At 35.3% G+C, this 25,866-nt stretch overlaps 4 long non-coding RNA genes across 5 annotated transcripts; 3 read left to right on the forward strand and 1 right to left on the reverse strand.

Annotated features, from left to right (window-relative positions):
- Positions 1–1,149: 1,149 nt before the first annotated feature.
- LOC127987173 (uncharacterized) lies at positions 1,150–17,607 on the forward strand. Of its 2 annotated transcripts, none has more exons than XR_008161082.1 (8): positions 1,150–1,188; positions 4,680–5,545; positions 5,805–5,898; positions 6,117–6,169; positions 6,319–6,403; positions 11,073–11,185; positions 11,377–14,245; positions 14,285–17,607. It is a non-coding gene; the product is annotated as an uncharacterized LOC127987173 (long non-coding RNA). The 2 variants fall into 2 exon arrangements; XR_008161081.1 differs by having other exon boundaries at positions 11,447–14,245.
- Positions 3,002–4,044, forward strand: LOC127987183 (uncharacterized). The gene is made up of 3 exons (XR_008161093.1): positions 3,002–3,587; positions 3,779–3,825; positions 3,930–4,044. It is a non-coding gene; the product is annotated as an uncharacterized LOC127987183 (long non-coding RNA).
- Positions 17,608–19,771: 2,164 nt separating the features above from the next.
- Positions 19,772–21,114, forward strand: LOC127987181 (uncharacterized). Its single transcript, XR_008161091.1, has 3 exons — positions 19,772–19,831; positions 20,576–20,660; positions 20,984–21,114. It is a non-coding gene; the product is annotated as an uncharacterized LOC127987181 (long non-coding RNA).
- On the reverse strand, positions 21,106–23,088 carry LOC127987177 (uncharacterized). The gene is made up of 2 exons (XR_008161088.1): positions 22,900–23,088; positions 21,106–21,708 (listed from the first exon to the last, which is right to left on the reverse strand). It is a non-coding gene; the product is annotated as an uncharacterized LOC127987177 (long non-coding RNA).
- Positions 23,089–25,866: the final 2,778 nt, after the last annotated feature.

Raw genomic sequence — 25,866 nt, forward strand, 5'->3', positions numbered from 1 at the left:
TATTGCAATTTTTATTATTTTTTCTTATGTGGTGGAAATGGACTTAAATTTCATCCAGAAAAAATCAAAAGTGCACACTGATCTACATCAGACTCTCTGCTAAAATGATACAGTGACACTTTACAGTAAGGTTTCATCAGTTAGCATTGCTGAACTACTTTATTTGACATGAAATAAGAAAGAACAATACTTCTACAGCATCCATTAAACTTAATTAATATTAATTTCAACATTTACTAATGCATTATTAAAAATAAAGGTTGTGTTAACATTAGTTAATATCAACTAACAATGAACAACTGTACGTTTATTAACTAACGTTAACAAATATTAATAAATACTGTAATAAATGTATTGTCCACTATTCATTGACATATGAAACCTTATTGTGAAGTGTTACCAATTATACAGATACTCAACATGTTACTCAACATATTAATAATAAATTGTCTTACCGTTTTCTGTGCGTTTCTTTTGTAGAATGCCGTCTCAACATAAATGATCACTACTTCACAAGTCTCAACTGTTTTAACAAGAATAGATTCATTAAAACTTTATTAGATCTGGTTCTTCACAGCCTCTGTGTTAATATCAGGGCTTTCAAATTTAACACCAAAGTAATACTTAAAGATTTTTAATGAAACTATTTTAATTACAGCCATTAGGCCAAAAACTTTTTCCACACACAAATAGATCCTAAAAGAGTGTTTATCATTATATTTATAGAGACACATAAATCACGCACTTATACATCAAGCCCAAATGGGAAGTATTTTACGTTCTTTGTTTTTACTCAGCATTTAAGTTCAAGAAGCACAACAAAAGTTATCATTTATCAAGATTAAAGATTAAATGGACCGTGCGAGTGAGAAGTTTGCTCAGAGACATTATACACAAATAGACATTTATTATTAAATATTATGAATTAATTTTAAATTAAATCATTTTAATATAAATTATAAAATAGGACTATCAGGTGGCAAAATATTTATAACATATTTTTCAAGAATTATTTCAAAATGTACCTGTTTAAAATAAGATAACACTTGCCTTCTTGATCAGTTTCTCTGTGTTTCCAGCAGATGCAGAAGATCACGACTGCAGTCACAATCCACAGAGACCCAACAACAGCAGAAATCATCAAAATCTGAGGAACTGAAGAAGAGTAAAAGAGAGACAGACTTGAATGTAAGTGAAGAAGACAGAGATCAGCTCAGTAAATAAACACTAATATCAGCGCTGTCGTACCTGCACATGTGTGACAGAGTTTGCTGATGTCCAGATGTGTGGTCTGGTTTGTGATGGGATTGTTGATCACACAGCTGTAGCTGTTTTTCTCCTGATATTCCACCTCCAGAGGTAGAGAGAGACTGATGCTGAGATCAGACACACTGATGCTGGACAATAAACTGTTTCCTTTGTACCAGGAGAGAGTCACATGACCCACATTCACCACTGAACACAACAATGAACAATTCTGCTCTGATGAAGATGTAGATGAAGAACAGTGTGAAGAGTCTCTGCTGATAATAGGAACAGGAAGACGAGCTAAAAAAAACATGAAAGAATAAGATGAATATAAACACAATTCTCTAGTTCTCATAATTGTGAATTGTAGTGAATCTGTTAATTTTGTGCTGAATTAGTGTTTAATGCATTAACGGTCACTGAAACTTTCTGTCATCTCGACATAAAGAAATATTTAATTTGGTAACTAGAATATGTGAACATTTCGACTGTTGAGCGCTACTCACCAAAGACAGAAACATTGAATATTTTGGATGTGTCTTTTGCTCGACTTATCTCTACTTCATATTCTCCAGCGTGTTGAGTTGTGATGTTCATGATGGTCAGAGATCCAGTTTGATTGTCCAGCTTCAGTCTGTCTCTGAATCTCCCGTCAAGAACATCAGATTAGATGTTTTGCTTATTTTTGGTCATTGTAGCAATTTTAGATTTTCCCGCTGCATATTTCCACACTATGTGATCTCCTTCATGTATTTCAGTAAGATCAGTGTTCAGGGTGACTGGATCTCCCTCCATCACTGAAATGGATTCATTAAACACACCTGATGAACAGATATGGATTAAATCCTCTGATGGTTTACAAATCCTGAAATCAGCTTCATTTACACAAAGTTGAGTGAAGTTGAGAGCAGCAGCATGAACCCGTTACTGTTATCAGTACAGAGAGAGTTAGAATCAGACAGAGAAAACACTGAAGCAGCACTTACAGATTGCTGGAAATATGTTTAAAATATCAATTAATAGAGTATATCATTTATGAAACAGGAGAAAAACTTCATATAACGAGCTACAACAACCCCGAGCCCCCTTCACAGAAACTTAATGTTTCAAAAATGTCAGTTTTAAACACAGTAGATTATTATAATATTCCTATTTAATGAATTAAACACATCAATGCATGAATCCCAGATATAAACAGCAACAACTTTTGCATTCAGGAGTTATATGTAATGGTGGTTTAAATGTAAGTTTTATTCCGAAGTTTAAAGTCTGGTGCAACAGAAACTATAAAATAAACCTTGATTTAATCTAGATTAAAGATTAATGCTTATTGGTGCAACATCGTTCATCTTTATTTTTTTGTAAAGTGCAAAGGGGAAATCAGTGTTTACATTTTCATAATCTATTGACAATGAATACATGATAATTTTATGCGGATTGAAAGTACAGTTTAATTTGCGCTGGTTATTTTAGATACTTGTATTGTATTTTTAAAAGGACAAAAATGGCCTGATATTTGAAAGCAGCATAACAGAAAGTTGACACTTTCTGAACATTTACATTCATTGTAGGGATTTCCATTATTCTTCATGAACTTTAATGTCGTTTCTAACTCCAAAACACACCTAATACAAAAAGTTAAAATAAAGTTAATAGAGTTAGTAGATCTTATGGTATATTCATACAATATTCATGTTTATGTTGGTACACTACAGCAGCTGAAAATTGTAAATTTACTCCAAAATGAAAAAAAAAAAAAAAAAAGTTTAACTTACCAGTCAGACTCCTGAAGCACAAACAGAACAAGAGAAACTTGTGAACCATTTTCTTCAGTGGTTCAGTGTGTGAGAAGAACTGTTAAAGTGTTGTGTGAATCCTCCCCTGACTATGTTCGACCCTCCTAGTTCACATCCTGCATTTGCACATGATATAATGTTATAGTTAATCTAACCCTTATTAAGATTTTTACTGGTTTTTATGGATACAAATATTCTTCATTTTTATCAAAAAGTAAAGGGTTCATATTAGAAGGGTTCATGCCACAGTGACAGATTTTGTCTTCCCTTATCTGACTGTAAAATGACTAAAAGTAGAAGAATATTGTGTGTGAATTATAACTGAACTACATTTCATGGTGAACACAAGGATTTTAAAATTATGTCAATTTATTCTAAATTTAAGTGAATTGAAAAACCAGAATACAAATTTATAATAATGTTCTGATCCCAAAGTACTGGATTTACCAAGCTTTATCTTCTGAGTCAAGAAGAAACCATGCAGCGGTTAGTTTTCAGTCTCCAGACATAAGTCAGTGACCCTGGGCATTCAGAGACAACTTTGTAAGTGATGAGTTTCTTCTGGTGCTGCTACTATTTACAGTGTTGTGAGTTTATTTCATCTACTGGATATATATATATATATATATATATATATATATATATATATATATATATATATATATATATATATATTTTAATTTTAATCCATATATATGTCTAATATGATCTAATATTACTGTATATACACACAGCTGTTGCTGTGATTTACTATCACAAGAAAGTAGCTACCGATCTGCATGTGAGTTATTGCTGTTTATTAGCTATTTTAATTACAGAGCATCACTTTCTCTGGCATTCAAACGTAAAATAACTAAGTCTAAATCTGTGGTTTTTTTTTTTTAGGAGAATAAAACCCCAACATACAGTGCAACATATTTAACCACTAATCAGAACTGAATTGATATTAAAATCAAACGATGGAGTGCTGCTAATGAGATTTCTCATAGTTAGACTGAGATTAGGTAACCATGTCTGCCTTTAGTGTTGACCTTTTCCTTTTTTAAGGATTGTAGATTTAGATAAATGTATAAGTGCATCATGATATGTTTTTGTCGTGTAAATGTTTAGCCACTTCTGCGTAAAAATTTGCCAAATATAAATCAATAAGAGCTGGACATCATAGATGACTTTGTTTCATTTACACTAAAACACTGCCAGGGTTTTAATAAGCTGTTGAAATATTTTAAATGATCTGTGCATACAAAGTTTCATCCTGAAACAAGCAACAATAGATTGAAAGGTATCTGTATGTTCATGTGATAACATTAAATCACCTGATTCAATAAATACCTGAATTCTTTGATTTTGACACTCTGTCACTAGATGGCGCTCTAATACAAATGCATATTTATGTACTAATATAATGTCTGGCAATTTATAGCAAGGGCAGACTGTGCAGATAAAGTAATAATAATTAAAAAAATTACCCCCCCCCCCCAAAAAAAAAAAAAAAAACCCCGAAAATACACTGGTTTTAATTTTTTTCTGTTAAAGGAGTCACAAAACAGGTGTTTTATTGATAATTTGTTGTTTCAATACCTTAGAGAAGCTAATTTAATTTAATTATTAATTTATTTTAAACATTGTATTTAGGTCTTGTAGACGTGCTGGTCCACGCTTCCTACCAGTGGGTGGCGGTAATGCTCCAGCTCGTTTGTCAACCGCCACTAAACCCAAGAAGAAGAAGAAGAAGAAGAAGAAGAGGAAGAAGAAGAAGAAGAAGAAGAAGCGGTACTAGTCAGACAGTTTATTAGTTTCGTTTCTGAGGCTGTGTTTATCTGCTTTCTCTGGCGGTTTTTAGGTTAACAACACTGACACATTAGGTGGAGACACATTCATTTGATGATGGATGATATTAACTTAAAATGCAACAACATGACAGCTTTGCAGACCAACAATCACAAAAGACAAACACAAACAGACGAAAAGATACTTAGCAGACGGATCTGTGTTATAAACAGTAGAGAGGGTTATTTAGTATCACTGCACGCGTGTATTAATGTTTTATTATCATGCAGCATGAAATACTCGACACATTTGATGCTCTTTATTTGACTGTAAGACTGTTTTATGTGACCACCGCTCATGTTTGCGTGACGTCATAAAACCGGGCGGCATCGCTGTACACAAGGAGGGGTGTACATAGCGCCCTTGTGTCACTTTTAAAAAGTGTGACAACTTTACCGCAAAGTTTCAGTGTGTTCCAGACACGAATGATTCATGTGTTCCCTTGTGTTGCTTAGGAGAGGTGTGCTGTTATTTAAAGTGACCAGACTTATGTTTTTCGAGGAGGAATCGGGTGAAAAGTCCCTCCGAGACATATCTACAGACCAGAATATGACAGAGACTTTATCGTATCAGTAATGTGGGCTCTTCTGACCAGTAAACAACACAAACAGTTACACAGAGCTCACTAGCAGCAGTAGTGAAGCTACAGGTTTTCAGCTGTGGCCCACCCAGTAAGTTATTTATCAAAACTAAGATAATATATATAAATGTATAGTTTCACTGTAACATCATATAATTATATACTTTAAAATATATTTAACGTGAGATTTCATGGTCAATTCTGGGCAGTTATTAATTTTCCCTACAGTACAGTGTTTGATTCACTAAATAGATGCGTTCTTTGTGGAAAGAACAAAATAAACATATATACTGGATATATATACATATATACATTTATACTCTTCTTCACAATGAACTGCATATTTACAGCTGCATTCATTTCTGTGGTCCTCGATATCTACTCTCTGAACGTAAAACTGAGACACTTGATTATGAGATCATCTGCGAAGCCTCATCGTCTAAGGTAATGCTTTACATACAGTAAACTTTAGTTAACGTTTGGCAATGCCTTAACTTATATTAACAATGAGAAATGCATTTAGTACAGTATTAATTAATGTTTGTTGATATTAATTAATAAAAGATATGTATTAGTAAATGTTGAAATGTTGAATCTTTGTGCTGTATTTACTGTCGGAAATTTGATATGCAGTTTTCATATGGTACACTTTGCCCACCCAGTTTTATGAAGGACCACCCACTTAACATTTCTGGCATCACCCCCTGACTAACAGGTGCTTAAATTTACCAGAACTCTGCACTTATCACGTTTCCTAATGCTATTTCTTCTTCTAACGTTACTAAATTAAAAATAATAGGTTTGTATCATTGTTGGATAACACTCCTTCAGATCATCACTCATGTTGTGTTTCCTGATCCTCAGATGATGTTAAACAGCTGGAAATGGAGCAGATATCTTGAGCTGTCAACATTTGTCTGATCTTTACAATGATCACTGGAAACTTAAGGTGAGATCTGGTTATTATCTTAATCTGAAACTCTACAGGTGCTGGTCTTATAATTAGAATATCATCAAAAGTTTATTTATTTCATTAAATCTATTCAAAAAGTGAAACTTGTATATTATATTCATTCATTACACACAGACTGATATAGTTCAGATGTTTATTTCTTTTAATTTTGATGATTATAACTGACAACTAAGGGAAATCCCAAATTCAGTATCTCAGAAAATTAGAATACAATTTTAGACCAATACAAATAAATTATTTTTAGAAATCTTGGCCAACTGAAAAGTATGAGCATGTACAGCACTCAATACTTAGTTGGGGCTCCTTTTGCCTGAATTACTGCAGCAATGCAGTGTGGCATGGAGTCGATCAGTCTGTGGCACTGCTCAGGTGTTATGAGAGCCCAGGTTGCTCTGATAGTGGCCTTCAGCTCTTCTGTATTCTTGGGTCTGGCATATCTCATCTTCCTCTTCACAATACCCCATCAATTTTCTATGGGGTTAAGGTCCGGCGAGTTTGGTGGCCAATTAAGAACAGGGATACCATGGTCCTTAAACCAAGTACTGGTAGCTTTGGGACTGTGTGCAGGTGCCAAGTCCTGTTGGAAAATGAAATCTGCATCTCCATAAAGTTGGTCAGCAGCAGTAAGCATGAAGTGCTCTAAAACTTCCTGGCATACGGCTGTGTTGACCTTGGACCTCAGAAAACACAGTGGACCAACGCCAGCAGATGACATGGCACCCCAAACCATCACTGACTGTGGAAACTTTACACTGCACCTCAAGGAACGTGGATTGTGTGCCTCTCCTCTCTTCCTCCTGACTCTGGGACCCTGATATCCAAAGGAAATGAAAAAGTTACTTGCATCAGAGAACATAACTTTGGACCACTCAGCAGCAGTCAAGTCCTTTTTGTCTTTAGCCCAGGTGAGACGCTTCTGAGGCTGTCTGTTGTTCAAGAGTGGCTTGACACAAGGAATGCGAAGCTGAAACCCATGTCTTGCATACGTCTGTGTGAAGTGGTTCTTGAAGCACTGACTCCAGCTGCAGTCCACTCTTTGTGAACCTCCCCCACATTTTTGTATGGGTTTTGTTTCACAATCCTCTCCAGGGTGCAGTTATCCCTATTGCTTGTACACTTGTTTCTACCACATCTTTTCCTTCCCTTCGCCTCTCTATTAATGTGCTTGGACACAGAGCTCTGTGAACACCCAGCCTCTTTTGCAATGACCTTTTGTGTCTTGCCCTCCTTGTGCAAGGTGTCAATGGTCGTCTTTTGGACAACTGTCAAGTCAGCAGTCTTTCCCATGATTGTGTAGCCTACAGAACTAGACTGAGAGACCATTTAAAGACCTTTGCAGGTGTTTTGAGTAGAGTGTGGCACCAGGTGTCTTCAATATTGAACCTTTTCACAATATTCTAATTTTCTGAGATGCTGAATTTGGGATTTTCCTTAGTTTTCAGTAATAATCATCAAAATAAAAATAAATAAACATTTAAAAATATATCAGTCTGTGTGTAATAGATGAATATAATATACAAGTTACACTTTTTGAATGGAATTAGTGAAATAAAGCAACATTTTGATGATATTCTAATTATATGACCAGCACCTGTGAATTTTAACCATTGTTTTACGTATGGAGCCCTCTTATGCTATTGAAAATAATCTAAATTGTTAGTTCTCATCAAAACAAATGTAATAATAATAATAAAAATGATTCACTACCATTAAACACAAATCATAAATTGTAATTCATACACTGCATTTATTCTTTAAATGTAACCTCTATAAGAAAAATAAGAAAAAAGAACAACAACCACCTTGGATTAAGAATAGTTTTGGTTAGAATGAACTGAAAAATTTGAATACTTCAATCTATCACTAGTGCATTAACTTTTCGCCCATTTCGGTACTAAAATGCACCCTTAAGGTGTCCATAAGATACAGAGATATACTTTTTGAAAAGGTATTGTACATCACAGCTTTTGTACCTTTTTTATGAGAGATTACTGTATGAGATCATCATGCACATATAATATTTACATTTTTCATACTAATATGACTTGATTTGAGACCTTTTTGTCCAAAAATCAGCACTAATGATTGTAGCATTTTGAAGTGAAGTGGCTTCCCTGTAGAGCAGAAGTCAAAATGAAAAATTCTTGCAATGACATGCTGATCACACAGACTGACACCTCAGATACACTGGCACTGTCACACTGTTGAAACATCAGACGCACTCACTCGCAACGTTACATGCTCACACAGATGTATTGTTGACACCTCAGACACACACTTGCACAGATACACACTCAAACAGACACTATTGACACCTCATACACACACTAACAAACTGACATCAAATACAAGCATCCAGCAGTAGACACATTCTCATGCACCGATCAAACCACATTTCTGTACAGATATAAATAATCCGTACCACAGCAGAGTTTACTTTATCACCTCTGGATGGATAGTTTGCATCTATGTTTTGCAAACATGAAAAGCTGCAGTGAAAATGCTCATCCATAAGACCACAGTGTCTGAAGTAATGATGGGAGATTCCCAATGAGAATCATGTGACAATAAGAGTCTTGTACTTAGAATAACACTGAAGTTTGATCATCTTTTGATTGGTGCATATACCACATGACTCTCCTCTTCAGCTTTCTGTAAAGAATGTATAACACAAGATATAATAAAAGTGATATTAATAACAATAATAAGTCTTTTATAAACGCATGATACAGCTGTGATTCTTGTTATAGATGAAAGCCCATTTCTGCTCCTAGGCCTGTCACAATAATCAAGATATCGACTTGTCACACAATATATGTAAAGAGCAGACATCAGCAAGTGAAAAGAAGACATCATTTGAAGCTTTTTAGTGTTTTCCTTACAACTCCAGACTCCAGTATGAAAGAATAAGTCCAAATCCACACAAAGAAGAAATTCACTGTTCTGGTGCATAAATAAATATAATACGCAAAATAATGCTCTTTCACAGCTAACGTTAAGGGGGTTTCACGAGGGGGAGAATGCATTTTTTTGTTCTGTTTTTGCTGTTTTCCAGCGTTGGTTTTCAGTGTAAATGTGCATTAGTTGGATGTGTTTGACTGTATATTATGCATGCACTTCTTGCATTATTATGCTGCTATATTATCATTATATATTCAGTGGCATAAAGTTGTCTTAAAATGCCAATAATATCAGTACTATTTCTAGGACAGTACATTACCTAGTTATCATGACAGGCCTAACTGACAAATAAGAAAAATAAATAAATATAGCTCTGTTAAATCATAATCAGAAACTGACATATAAATTCAAAATTATGAGATAACATTTTCACATCATGGCATAGTTAGGTTAGATTATGATATACACGCCAAAATTAGTATGACATAATTCTCGACATTTAAGTTATAATTTGAATTTCTTAATCTCATTATTTAAACTTTGTATATTTTAAACGTTGCTATGTTATAATTTAGCATTTTTAATCTTATTTCTATTTAGTATTTTAGTATTTAGTATTTCTCATTTTGTCATAATTATGATTTACCAGAGCATTTTTTTTGTCTTATGTAGTGGAAGGTTACCATTAGTTAACATTAGTAAACTACCTTAGTAGAACATGAACGATACTGTTATAGCATTTATTAAACTTAGTTAATATTATTTCAATATTCACTAATGCATTATTAAAATCAAATGCACTGTGAACTAACAATGAACAACCAAACTTTTTATTACATTAAAAAAGATTAATAAATAATATTGTAAATGTATTGTTCTTTGCTCATATTGGTTAAAAAATAACTAATGTTCATAAATAACCCCCTACTGTAAAGTGTTACCAATTATACTCCACATATTAACAATAAATTGTCTTACTGTTTTCTGTGCGTTTCTTTTGTAGAATGCCGTCTCGGCGTAAGTGATCTCTTCTTCACAAGTCTCAACTGTTTTAACAAAAATAGATTAATTAAAACCAGTAAACTCTGTTCTCCACAGCCTGTGTGTTATTATCAGGGCTTCCAAATTGAACACCAAAGTAACAGATTTTAGAAGATTTAAAAAATGACAATAACAGATTTAGTTAGAGCCATTAACTTTTTCCACACACAAATAGTTCCTAAAATAATTTTTATTACATTTCGAGAGACAGATAAATCACACATTGATGTTTTTTAAGTATTTTAAAAAAGTCACCACTTGTAATACACTTGTGTACTAGCATATGAAAGATGGTTCAAGTGTATTACAAGTGGTGACCAAATATATTTTATAAATACAGAGATAGTATGTTAAAGTGCATTTTAGTTCATATTCATGGTGTCCAAAAATAGCACATTTGAGTACACAGAGACGATCTTAAGTTTATCTTTAGAAGTACTAAAAAATCATTTTAAATTAAGAAAATTAAGAAATCAAGAATGAAGTACAACATTTGTGCATGGAAATAGAGCACTTTAATTGCATTATGTATGTGCCCTTGTTTTTCCTCCTGGGTATGATAATAATTTTAATTAAATGATAAAGTAGGGCTACCAGTTGGCAAAATACTTAGAACATATTTTTGAAGAATTTCAAATTTGACCTGTTGGAAAGCAGAAGATAATACTTGCCTTCTTGATCAGTTTTTCTGTGTTTCCTGCAGATGCAGAAAATCCCGACTGTCGCTACAATCAACAGAGATCCAGCAGGAGCAGAAATCAACACTATCAGAGATACAAAGTCTGGAGCATGTGAAGGAGAGTGAAAGAGAGACATGTAAGTGATTGAATCAGTCTGATCTACAACATAATACAGAGTTCAGATCAGTAAATGAACGCATATATCAGCTCTGCTGTACCTGAACATGGCTGACAGAGTTCAGTAATGTTGAGATGTGTGGTCTGGTTTGTGATGGGATTGTTGATCACACAGCTGTAGCTGTTTTTCTCCTGATATTCCACCTCCAGAGGTAGAGAGAGACTGATGCTGAGATCAGACACACTGATGCTGGACAATAAACTGTTTCCTTTGTACCAGGAGAGAGTCACATGACCCACATTCACCACTGAACACAACAGTGAACAATTCTGCTGTGATGAAGATGATGATGATGATGATGATGATGAACAGTTTGAAGAGGTACTGCTGATGTCAGGAACTGGCAGACGAGCTGAAAACATGAGAGAATAAGAGGAATATTTTCAGCATTGTGAATCTGTGTAATACATTTTGTATTGAGTGAGTGTTTAGTGTGTTAACAGTTGCTGAATGTGACTCTCATCTCCAATTATAAAATAAATAAATATTTGACTATTTAAATAGAATATGTGAGCATTTGAACAAATGATCTCTACTCACCATAGACAGAAACGTTGAATGTTTTAGATGTCTGATTCACTCCATGTATATCTAGTTGATAGACTCCAGTGTGTTGAGTTGTGATGTTTGTGATGGTCAGAGATCCAGTTTGATTGTCCAGCTTCAGTCTGACTCTGAATCTCTCGTCAGGACCATTAGATGTGATGACAATGTGTTTCCTTTTCTTTATTTTAGCTATGGGAGACTTTCCATCTCCAAATTTCCACAGAATGTCATCGCCTTCATGTATTTCAGTAAGATCAGTGTATAAAGTGACAGAATCTCCCTCCATCACTGACACTGATTCACCAAACACAACTGAATAAAAATAAAAATATTTTACACAGATTAAAGCTTCTGATGGTTTAACAAGCCTGAAATCTGCTTCATCCAAATGTGAAGTTGAGAACAACCGAAACAAAAAACAAAATGTAAAATATCAACGGTCTTTCAAACAGCTATTGTAAACTACCAACTGTTACCAAAATAGAGAGATGGTTGCAATGGCGCTATTTAATAGATTAATCATATATGTATATACATAATGCACAAATCTGTACATAATGTTTCAAAACCAGATCTTTTCAGAGATTTATTTTCTCTTAGTCTTATCTATTTGTTTTCATGTTATAAATTTACATGTATGTATATATGTTGCTAGAGCTCCTGAAAAACCACAATACATAATGAAACATCGTATCTCTTCAAAGTGTAGAGGACAATCTATGTTTAAATTGTAAATGATTTTTGACATTATTGTATGATAATTATTACAGATCGGATATTTTGGATACTTTTTTTAATAAATGGGAGATTTAGATCATTAGATCACATATTTATGACATTTGCAGATGTTCATGATAACTGCAGATTTATTTTTTAAATCTGTATTATTATTATTATTATTATAAAAAGAAAAAAAAAGTGAGATATTTAAAGAAGTTCAGACTTTCTGAACATTTACACTGCAGGGATTTCCTTTATTTTGTTTTTATGAACTTTTCCAGGTCCTGTAAATGTCAATGAAAACTTCCTAACCCTAATCCCAACAGTGTCTTGTATTATATTCATACACAATTCACAATTATTTTGGTACATAACATTTTATTATCTTTAATATTCCAAAATATAAGAAAAAAAAACCTTGACATTATTTTTTTTTTAACTTACCAGTCAGACTCCAGCAGCACAAACAGAACAAGACAAACTTGTGAAACATTTTCTTCAGTGGTTCAGTGTGTGATCTAACAGCAGAACTGTTAAAGTGTTGTGTGAATCCTCCCCTGACTGTGTTCGACCCTCCTAGTTCACATCCTGCATTTGATAAGTGTTGGGCTCATTACTCAAAAAAAAAAATATATATATTACTCATTACTAGTTACTAATTTCAAAAGTAATATTATTACGTATTACTCCCAGCCAACAGTCTGGGGCACCGCTATGGTTTCTGGACCCCCTGAACAGCATATTCACTCAGCCCTCTCCATCGTCAGGCGGAGGCCTGGAATCATCCTAACCTTACACCCCCCAACCCCCCTCCACCCCCTTTACAGCGCCCCGTTAACAGTAATTAGTTACACATCCAGTTACATTACCTTTCCATTCCATTCCAAAAAAAAATGGAAATTGCATAATTTTTGCAGTCAGTGGATCCATGAAATTTGCAGATAAATGAAGAGTACATCTGGCTCAAACTGATGGCAAGCCACATATTTTTAAGCTTCTGTTCCTCTGGGAATCGCAACCTTATCTTGTGGAGGGGTTTGAGTACCCGAATGATCCTAAGAGCTATGTTGTCAGGGGTTATATGCCCACGGTAGGGTCTCCCAAGGCAAACAGGTCCTAGATGACGGGTCAGACTAAGAGCAGTTCAGAAGCCCATTATGAATTCTTAAAAAACGAGGACTGTGACGTCACGGCTGGGAGCTTGAATACGAATGCCTGGTGGCCGGGCCTCCCCTCATGGGAGCTTGTGTGGGAGGTTGAGAGGTACCTACTGAAGATAGTCGGCCTCACCTCCATGCACAGCTTAGGTTCTTGAACCAAGTCCCTTGAGATAGGCTGAACTCTCTACCACTCTGGAGATGTCTGTGCTGAGAGGCGGCGGGTTGGTGTGGGGTTGCTCATAGCTCCCCAGCTCGGTCGCCATGTGTTTGAGTTTACCCCGGTGAACGAAAGGGTTGCTTCCTTGCACCTTTGGGTCGGGGATAGGTCTCTCACTCTCATTTGTGCTTATGGGCCGAATAGTAGTGTAGAGTACCCAGCCTTCTTGGAGTCTCTGGGAGGGGTGCTGCAAAGTGCACTGACCGGGGACTCTGTCATTCTACTGGGAGACTTCAACCCTGACATGGGCAGTGACAGGAACACCTGAAGGGGCATGATTGGGAGGAGTGGCCATAAAAAATATATGCTGCCCTGCCAGCACTATTTGCAGTGGAGGTGGGGAGCTGTTGACCTCAAAGGGATGTTGTGGGGGAGGTGGGGAGCTGTTGACATCAAAGGGATGTTGTGGGGTAGGTGGGGAGCTGTTGACATCAAAGGGATGTTGTGGGGCTGTCTTGGCTGACACGCCTCTGTAGCATCGCGTGACAGTTGGGGACAGTGACTCTGGAATGGCAGACCGGGGTGTCGGTCTCTATTTTCAAGAAGGGGGACCGGAGGGTGTGTTACACCTACAGGGCGGTCACACTCCTCAGCCTTCCTGGGAAAGTCAATGCCAGGGTGCTGGAGAGGAGAATTTGGCCGATAATTGAACTTTGCATTCAGGAGGAACAATGCGTTTTTTGTCCTGGGCCAGCTTTATACCCTCGTCGGGGTGCTTGAGGGTTCATGGCAGTTTGCCCAACCAATCCACATGTGTTTTGTGGATTTGGAAAAGGCATTCAACCTTATCCCAGCAGAAAGTAAGACTTGTTCCTGGTACATGTTGGACTCCGGCAGGGCTGCCCTTTATCACCGACCCCTGGCTGCGCCTAGAAATCCTGTCCATAAAAATAATGAACAGGTTTTTTTAGCGCAGCCAGGGGCTAGAGGGCCTGTTTTGGGGACCACGTGATTTCATCTCCGCTTTTTGCAGATGATGTTTTCATGTTGGCTTCATTAGGCCAGGACCTTCAGCATGTGCTGGGACGGTTTGCAGCTGAATGTGAAGCGACTGGTATTAGAATAAGCACCTCCAAGTCCAAGACCATGGATCTCAGCTGGAAAAGGGTGGCCTGTCCCCTTCAGGTTGGTGGAGAGCTTCTGCCTCAAGTGAAGGAGTTCAAGTATCTTGGGGACTTGTTCAAGAGTGAGGGAAGGATGGAGCGGGAGATTGACAGGCAGATAGTTGCAGCTTCTGCAGTGATGTGGTCGATGTACCTGTCTGTCGTGGTAAAGAAGGATCTGAGCTGCAAGGCAAAGCTCTCGATTTACCGGTCGAACTACGTTCCTACTCTCACCTGTGGTCATGAGTTTTGGGTCATGACCGAAAGGACAAGATTCCGGATACAGGCGACTGAAAAGAGCTTTCTTTATAGGGTGGCTGGGCACTCCATTAGAGATAAGGTGAGGAGCTCGGCCACCCAGGAGGAGCTCAGAGTAGAGCTGCTGCTCATCCACATCGAGAGGAGCCAGCTGAGGTGGCTCGGGCATCTGTTCCGGATACCTCCTAGATGCCTTCTTGGGGAGGTGTTCCAGGCACGTCCTACTGGGAGGAGACCCCAGGGCTAGAACGAGGACACGCTGGAGGGACTATGTCTCTTGACTAGCCTGGGAAAGCCTCGTTATCCCCCCGAAAGAGCTGGAGGAAGTGTGTAGGGAGAGGGAAGTCTGGGCATCTCTGCTTAGACTGATGCCCCTGTGACCCGGTCCCGGATAAGCTGAAGAAGATGGATGGATGGGTGTTTTTAAAAAAAAGCAGTAACATAGTAAAATTTGATAAAATAAGGTAGAACCCACTTAAAAATTTGGTACCACTACACAATTTGTGACATTGATGTTTTTGTCATCTTTTCTCCCAACAAAATTGAAATAATGACTGTATTTCCAGGCACTATATGACGTGGGCTTCTCCATCTTCCAGTTAAGCTAACTTGGTGCATTGGTGCAGCCAAGTGTGAAGCGGCTGGGATGAAAATCAGTTGCATTATAGCATTTTTGACACACTGTTTTCCTAATTAATGTTGTTCAGTTGTTTTGACACAATCTGTTTTGTTTAAAGTGCTATATAAATAAAGGTGACTTGACTTGACTGGTGACATCATGTGCAAGACAATGATTAAGAAAACTGATTTTTGACATTTGACATTCGACATTTATTTATTTTAAGTGGTAACTGTAATATTATTACTTAAATTGTATTAGTAATTAGTTGCACTACAAGTTACCAGGGAAAGTAATTTTATTACTGTATTGCATTACTAGTAACTAATTACTGCACAGCATTTCATATGATATAATGTCATAGTTCATCTTAAGATTTTTACTGGTTTTAATGGATAACAACATACTTATTTTTATGAAAAGCTTAAGGGTTATATTAGGAGGATTCATATTACTGTGACAGCTTTTCACAGAGAGTAAAGTTACCTGACTGTTTCAAATAGCTACAAGTAGAAGATGTTTGTGTTAACTGTGAAGTGGTGAAATTATACAAAATATCTTCATGGAACATGGTCTCAGAAGTTTTAGCTCAAAATACCCCACAGGTCATTTATTATGTATTGCTAAAAATGCCTATTTTGAGTGGAAGCAGAAACAGGCTTTTTTTGTGCATGTCCCTGTAAATGCAAATGAGCTGCTTCTCCCCACCCCCTTTTCCAGTAATATGGCTATGCCTTACAGCTGGTACCTTAGATAATTTGCCAAAAAAAGAAATACAAATAAATAATAATGAAAAAAACATATCTTGGTTTTGATTATTAATCTATCACACTGAAGTCATGCATTTTTAATCCACATCATTTTAAGCTTCTGAAGCACATGCACAGAAAGCGGCTGCCACTCGGAATGTGAGCAGCTTAATATTCAGTAAATAAATCCACTGCTCTCTTGTCTCCTCTCAGGCTAGGACTTTAAACACTGTTATGTGCTCGTCAGTGCAACCAAAGACAGAACAGTTAGCAACTTAGCATGCTTTGCTCGAACTTTCGCCATTTCATTAGAACTGGTACACTGTTGTCACTTGTGAAAACAGAATTGTGGTACAGTGGGGGGAAATATTCCTATAAGATCTGCTGACCACATCATGTGGCAGGGGTAGCAAAATATAAGTGGCAAAATGCATAACATTGCTCTTGTCACTTTTATAAATTTATGTTTTTGAATCATTTGTTTTGTTTCCAAAGCTTACTTTTAAAAGTAATGCATTACAATATTGCGTTACTCCCTAAAAAAGTAATACTAAAGTAATACTAATATTTTTACGTTACGTTACTTTTGAGTTACTTTCATGTTACTTTTTAAATATAAGCAGGGCTTGATTGTCTCTAATATAAGAATTTATATTTATAGCAAATATAAAAACCCTGTCACACCAAAAAGTGTAATGAATAAACCTCAGACTAAATGAAAAAGTAAATTCATATCTGTAGAGTAGAACACAGGAGAAGAGGATTCAACACTCTTTAGCAATAAAATTTCTTTTTGAGAGTGGGATGAATTAATGCATATTCACATTTAGTCTAAAACTACATCATGTTGACACAGCACACACAACGCCTCTGTACTACCGATTTCTCAAAGTATGTGGACAAGAGACTTGTCAGTCATTAAACAGGAAAACACTTTACTAGTTATTTGAAAAAAAGTAATCTGATTACATAACTAACCCCAACACTGGATACAATAGCATTCATATCACCAGCACAGGAGTTTTAAGCGGACTCAGATACCGTTTGCAGGTGTGCACACTAGTTTGGATGAACTTTGTTGTCAGTCGAACCCAAGTGCGCACCAAAAGTGCTAGTGTGAAAGCACCCTCAAACCGGGAAAAAGTTTGATGACGTGAACCCAAAAATGTCTACAGCCTTACTGCTTTCTCAGAAAGGTGCAAAAGCTGTCCCTTCCAAAATGTAAGACTTCATATGTACTGTAAGAGGCCATATTAGTACATCAAAGGTACATATTAGTATCATAAATTTGACATATTAGTAGATAAATGGTACTTATTAGAAAGATTTTAAAAGGTATCTGAGGAAAAGCTATTGTATAATTTTTTTTTCTGAAAGTGTGATGTCAGGCATGAGCAGCTCAGTTTTTGGGTCAAATTGAAACCTCTTTCAGTTGGTTTACTTAAAGGCTTAGAAATTACAATTCTGTCATGAATTAATCACCCTCATGATGTTCCAATCCTGCAAGACATTTGTTCATCTTCGTAGCACAATTTGGAGAGTAACGCCATTTTGGAGAGTACCACAACAGATGTGCATGCTTTGATCTGCATGTAAACAATGCATGTATGTGGTGTTGCTGAAGTAGAACAAGCATGCACTGAGCCTTGTTTTTGTTCAGAGGAAAGCATGGTACTCTCCATAATGAAGGCTACTTTATTCAACAGAATTGTTGAATAAAGTAGTTCTTTTAGCTGTAGTCTTTACTCACAAAAAGTATTTTTGTAGCTTCATAAAAAAATGTTAATTAGTGTTCTGAAAATGAACAAAAGTCTTACAGGTTTGGAAGGACATGAAGGTGAGTAATTAAAGAGTGAACTGTCCCTTTAAGAAATCTGATGTGAACTGTTGTTTAGACATTTAGTGTTGTGAAAATGGCCATTTGTTTTATGTATGTTTAGATCTTAGGTGAGGGGCTTCTTATTTTTCTGCTGCTATTGACCTCCTGTCTGCCTTCCCTCCTTGGAAAAGTTTTACAGACAAATAAAATTAATTCATTAAAATACGAATGGGAAAACTGTCAAGTAAGAAACTTCTTTTCAACAAGGTTGCATTCATTGATTTGATAAGAATTTGTCATGTAAAACCAATTATTAAATTATCTTCTTTTAGCAGTCATTGCCTTAGTTTGCAATGAAACCACAATATTATCAATGTTGTTTAATCATTCAAAATGTGTAGTCTTGTAATTTGGCAGAGATGTCTAATACAGTGTCTATAATATAATCTAATATCCAATATATGTCTAATATGATTTAATATAATGTTAATCAAGTGCAGTAAAGATGCAATGAATAACACAATATTTCTCACTGATTCAGTGACTCTTTCTGCTGGTAACAATCTTACTCCAGTAGGTGGAGACCTATAGGCATTTTGTGTGTGCAGCAGAACCCTAAGCTCTCATGATTTTCCTCTTGAGGCTGCATTAAAGTCCACTTTTATGTGCCCTACCTTTGATAAATGGCCTTCATTTCTATCACTTGGATTTATATCATTGCATTACTGGTGGAGACAATGATCAGGTATATATATATATTTGAAAGTGTTTATGTTTTTGAACCCATTTGAAAAAGAATAAGCTCCCTTAGATGTTTGGTGGAAACTTAAAATTCATTAATTCATTAAGGCGTAACCTGAATAATGCATTCCTACAGTTAGTAGCACGAAATATGATAAGGCCATCCCTTATTAAGATTGATATAAAAATCAGACAAAATGTGTTTTTGTAAAAATGGTGGTTATGTTCCATCTTAAAAAAAATATATATATATATATATTTTTTTTATGTGTCTTTTGCTTCTGCATAGTAAACTGAGCACATATTATTATTATTATTATTATTATTATTATTATTATTATTATTATCTTCAGCTGCTGCAGCAGGAAGTGCTGCTGTTCTGGTGCTGCTTGTATCTGCAGCTGCTGCTGTGATTTACTATCACAAGAAAGAAGTTACCGATCTGCAGGAGTCAGAGTATAGGTGTTTTATTGTTAATTAATTGTTTCAATACCTTAGAGAAGCTAATTGATAGTATATTTAAAACAACTTGCTTCGGATTTGTAGACGTTCTTGTCCACACTCCATGCCAGTTGGAGGCGGAAATGTGCCAACCGCCAATAAACAGTAGAAGAATAAATGGAAACTCGTCTTCTAGTGGTGGTCAACAGTTTATTAGTTTCGTTTCTGTGGGTGTGTTGTGTTTATCTGATTTCTCTAACGGTTTTTAGGTTGCAGACACATTAGGGGAAGACACATACACTTGATGCGGGATGGTATTTATGTAAAACGCAACAACAAGCGTTTTGCAGACACACATAAATAAAAATACAGATTAATCTGAACGGATGCTAGTGCTGTTGCGGGTGTAATAAACAACAGAGAGGGTTATTTACTGTCACTGCACACGTGTATTAATGTTTTATTATCATGTAGCATGCAATCCTCGACACGTTTGATGCTCTTTGTTTGACTGAAAAACTGTTTTGTGCGATTTCATAAATCGGCATCTCATATGTAGCGTTTTTGTCTCTCTTCGAAATGAACGCTGGTGTAGCCTATTTATCATTTATAAAATGAAATGAAATGAAATGTTTCAGTCCCGTGTTTCTGTATGTTGCTGAGGAGAGATGTGCTGCTATTTAAAGTGACCTTACTGCTGGACGATGAATCAGCCAACAATAGACAAAAAGGGACCCGAGACATATCTACAGACCAGAATATGACACAGACTTGATCATATTAGTCATGTGGTGTTTTTTGACCAGTAAACAACCACCCACTCAGAGCACACTAGAGTATGAACTAACATTAACCATTACTCGCACACTAACCACGTATTTGATATTGATTTTTGCTACTAAAAATTAAAAGGACGAGTATCGTTGGATAACACTCCTTCAGTCCATCACTCATGTTGTGTTTCCTGATCCTCAGATGATGTTACACAGCTGGAACTGGAGCAGATATCTTGAGCTGTCAGCATTTCTCTGATCTTTACAATGATCACTGGAAACTTCAGGTGAGATCTGGTTATTATCTTAAATCTGACACTTTAAATTTCAACCATTGTTTTACCTATGGACAGAAGTCCAAGTCCTGTTGTGCTATTGAAAAATAATAATAATAATAATAATATAATATATATATACACACACAGGTGCTGGTCATATAATTAGAATAAAGGCAAACTTGTATCTTATATTCATTCATTAGAAACATTTGTTGAAAGATGAAGCTGTACTAGATCTGACTGCATAAATGATTTCATCATGCTATGTCTGGAAATGACAAACACTCAAAAGGTAATAGTGTGGGGGCGTTGATCATGTTTTTTCTATGCAGTGATGTTAGCCAATCATAACAGCGGCTGATTACTGAGAAGCCTTAAAAGACCCGCCCCTTAAAAACAGTCTGTTTCTGAGAAAGGTTTGGAAAGGAACATTTTAAAATGATAAAAAACTAAATCTATTTCATGATCCCTTTAATGACTTTCATATTTTTAAGTAAATTAGCTTCCTTGTAGAGCAGAAGTCACACAGACTGACACCTCAGACACACTCACACTGAGAGACTATTATTGACACCTCATACAAACTCACACAGTCACACTATTGACACCTCAGACACAATCGCACGACACACTCACACGGCACACTCTCACACAGATGTATTGTTGACACCTTAGACACACACTTGCACAAATACACATGCAAACAGACACTTTTAACACCTCAGACACACACTAACAAACTGACATCAAATACAAGCATCCAGCAGTAGACACATTCTGATGCACAGATCAAACCACATTTCTGTACAGATATAAATAATCCGTACCACAGCAGAGTCTACTTTATCACCTCTGGATGGATAGTTTGCATCTATGTTTTGCAAACATGAAAAGCTGCAGTGAAAATGCTCATCCATAAGACCACAGTGTCTGAAGTCATGATGGGAGATTCCCAATGAAAATCATAAGACAATAAGAGTCTTGTACTTAGAATAACACTGAAGTTTGATCATCTTCTGATTTTGATCGGTGCATATTCCACATCCTCTTCGACTTTCTGTAAAAAAAATGTATAACATAATAATAATAATAATAATAATAATAATAATAATAATAATAATATATATTTTTTGTAGTAGTAGTAGTAGTAGTACCAAGTAGTAGTAGTACCAAGTCACACATTGTGTGGTTTTGTGATAGATTATTACGCTATGAAAGCTCATTATTGCCTGAGTTCACGCACAATATTTGTAAAATGCAGACAGGTGTAAAGAAGGCATCATTTGAGGCCCTATAGTGTTTTCCATACAAATGCGATTTCACATTTTTGAATTCTGCTTGTGCTGTTTATTAATTGTTTATGGTTGTTGTTGTTTTTTTCTATGGAAACGTGCATTAGACCAATGTGTCTTTTGCAACATCTTGTGGATGCAATACTATGCATGCACTACTTGTATTGTTATGCTATTATATTATGATTATATATTCAGTGGCTTAGCATGGTCTTAAAATTACAATAATACCACAATTATTACTGGGACAATATACTGTCAAACAGAAAGTAGTTATGGTGACAATACAACAAGGGATAAAAAATAATAAATAATGCCCTTGTAAATTATATAAAAAGTGACATCAAAGTCAAAATTTATTATGTGATTTAAAACAAAGTCATATGATATATATGCAAGTTAAAATTACTTGTCATAATTTCAGAATTTTCAATTAGAATTTTAACTTGTAAGTCTCATTATTAACACTTTGTTATTGATTTTCTAATAATTTAGAATTTTTTGTCTCATACTTTGAATTTAGTAAGTCATAATGTCTGTGATTTACCAGAACATGATTATTTGTACTTTTTTTTTATTAGTGGATATTGACTTAAATATTAGCGAGACAAAATCAAAAGTGCACACTGATCTACATCAGACTCTCTATTGAAATTATAAGGTAATAGTTTACAGTAAGTTGTCATTAGTTAGCATTGCTTAACTACTATAGTTGACATGAACTGATAATGAACAATATTTCTACAGCATTTTTTATCTTAATATCAAATTAAATATTTCCTCATGCACTATTAAAACAAAACAGTGAACAACTGTAATTTTAATAAATACTGTAACAAATTAATTGCCCACTGTTTGTTCAGGTTAGTCAATAAATTTACTAATGTTAACATATGAAACCTTATTGTTAAGTGTTACCAATTATACAGATACAAAATTAACAAAAATTGTCTTACTGTTTTCTGTGCGCTTCTTTTGTAGAATGTCGTCTCGGCGTAAGTGATCTCTTCTTCACAAGTCTCAACTGTTTTAACAAAGACAGATGCATTAAAACCACAAACTCAGTCTTTATTAGATCTGGTTCTTCACAGCCTCTGTGTTGTTATCAGGGCTTTCAAATTTAACACCAAAGTAACACTCAAAGGTTTTTGAAATGGCATTAACAATTATAATTAGCCATTAGTGTTTATCATTACATTAAGGGAGACGTATAAATCACACACTAATTTATACATATATCAAATACAAATGTGATGTTTGAAAAAGCAATTTATTTAATGTAAATTGTACATTTATTATAACAATGAAAATTCTGAGAATCATTTAACTTAAATTTCAAAATAAGGCTATCCATTGGCTAAAATATTGAGACCATATTATTAAATAATTATTTATTATTTTACTTGTTTATAGAGGAAAGATAATACTTGCCAGTTTTTCTGTGTTTCTTACAGATGCAGCAGATCATGACTGCAGCGACAAACAACAGAGATCCAGCAGCAGCTGCAGCAGAGATCAGCACTATCAGAGACACAGAGACTGGAGGAACTGATGAAGAGTAAAAGAAAGACAGTCATGAATGTAAGTGATTAAATCAGTCTTACCTACAACAGAAGACAGAGATCAGATCATTAAATAAACACATATATCAGCTCTGCTGTACCTGAACATGTGTGACAGAGTTTGCTGATGTCCAGGTGTGTGGTCTGGTTTGTGATGGGATTGTTGATCACACAGATGTAGCTGTTGTTCTCCTGATATTCCACCTCCAGAGGTAGAGAGAGACTGATGCTGAGATCAGACACACTGATGCTGGACAATAAACTGTTTCCTTTGTACCAGGAGAGAGTCACATCACTCACATTCACCACTGAACACAGCAATGAACAATTCTGCTGTGATGATGATGAAGAACATTGTGAAGAGTCTTTGCTGATGACAGGAACAGGCAGATGAGCTGAAAAAAACATGAAAGAATATGATGAATATGAAAACAGCGGTCTCAAGCTGTCACACAATTCTCTAGTTCTCATAATTGTGAATTGTAGTGAATCTGTTAATTTTGTGAAAGTAATTTTGTAAAGAATGAGTGTTCAGTGTGTTAACGGTCACTGAATGTTTCTCTCATCTCAAAATATAAAATAAATAAATATTTTACGATGTAAATAGATTATGTGAACATTTTGACAATTGATCTCTGCTCACCATAGACAGAAACATTGAATGTTTTGGATGTTTCTTTTGCTCGACTTATCTCTACTTCATAGTCTCCAGCGTGTTGAGTTGTGATGTTTGTGATGTTTAGAGATCCAGTTTGATTGTCCAGCTTCAGTCTGTCTCTGAATCTCCCGTCAAGAACATCAGATGAGATGTTTTGCTTATTTTTGGTCATTGTAGCAATTTTATACTTTCCCGCCGCATATTTCCACACTATGTGATCGCCTTTATGTATTTCAGTAAGATCAGTGTTCAAAGTGACAGAATCTCCCTCCATCACTGAAACTGATTCACCAAACACACCTGATGAACAGATTTGACATGGATTAAATCCTCTGATGGTTTACAAATCCTGAAATCAGCTTCATTTACACAAAGTTGAGTGAAGTTGAGAGCAGCAGCAGAAACCCGCTACTGTTATCAGTACAGAGAGAATCAAGCAGACAGAGAAAACACTGATACAGCATTTACAGATTTAAAATAGCAATTAATAGAGTTTATTGCAGCATAATTTATGAAACAGGAGAAAAACTTTATATAACGAGCTACAACAACCCCGAGCCCCTTTCACAGAAGCTTAATGCAACAGTTCTATCACAAGAACGATCTGATTGAAAAATTTCAGTTTTAAACACACAGAAATACACTGGATATTCAAATGAAATACCTTATTGGGGCAACACATCTTTAACCTTTAATTTGTTTTTAAGTGTGGAGGGCAATCAATGTTTAAAGTTTTGTAATTTATTGAAAATAAATACATGATCATTATTGTAGATTGTAAATACAGTTTTAATTGTGATATATATATATATATATATATATATATATATATATATATATATATATATATATATATAAATTATATATTTTAGATCACTGGGTAGTCTTCTATGCACTATAAAGTTCCTGCACATTTGTACTAATTAGTTTCCATGACATCTGTAGACCTTTATGATAGCTGCAGAAGTATGTTGATATTAGAAATTTATTTTTAAAAGGAAACAAATGTAGCCTGATATATATTTAGATATCTGAAAGCAGCTCAATGGAAAGTTCACACTTTCTGAACATTTTAATTCACTCGGAATTTCCATTATAGACCTGTAAACTTTAATGTAAAGTTCCTAACTCCAAAATAACCATGAATTTAAAATTAGAAGCTATTGTATATTATATTCAATGTTCATGATTTAAGTTTTTTTTTTTTTTGGTACCTAACAGCAGATGAACATTTTCAAATTCTAATTTACTCTGAAATGAAAAAAAAAAGCCACACGCACGCACGCACACACACACACACACACACACACACACACATATATATATATATATATATATATATATATATATATATATATATATATATTATTTTTTTTTTATTATTAATTTTTTTTTTTTTTTTATTGTGACTTACCAGTCAGACTCCTGAAGCAAAAACAGAACAAGACAAACCTGTGAAACATTTTCTTCAGTGGTTCAGTGTGTGATCTAACTGCAAAACTGTTAAAGTGTTGTGTGAATCCTCCCCTGACTGTTTTCGGCCCTCCTAGTTCACATCCTGCATTTGCACATGATATAATGTAATAGTTCACTTTAAGCATTTATACTGGTTTTAATGGATAAAAAATATCATCTGTTCTTATAAAAAGGTTAAGGCCTCATATTACTGCCTCAGTGACAGCTTTTATTTTGAGAGTGTAGTT

The sequence above is a fragment of the Carassius gibelio genome, chromosome B22, assembly GCF_023724105.1.
Source record: "Carassius gibelio isolate Cgi1373 ecotype wild population from Czech Republic chromosome B22, carGib1.2-hapl.c, whole genome shotgun sequence".
NCBI lineage: Eukaryota > Metazoa > Chordata > Actinopteri > Cypriniformes > Cyprinidae > Carassius > Carassius gibelio.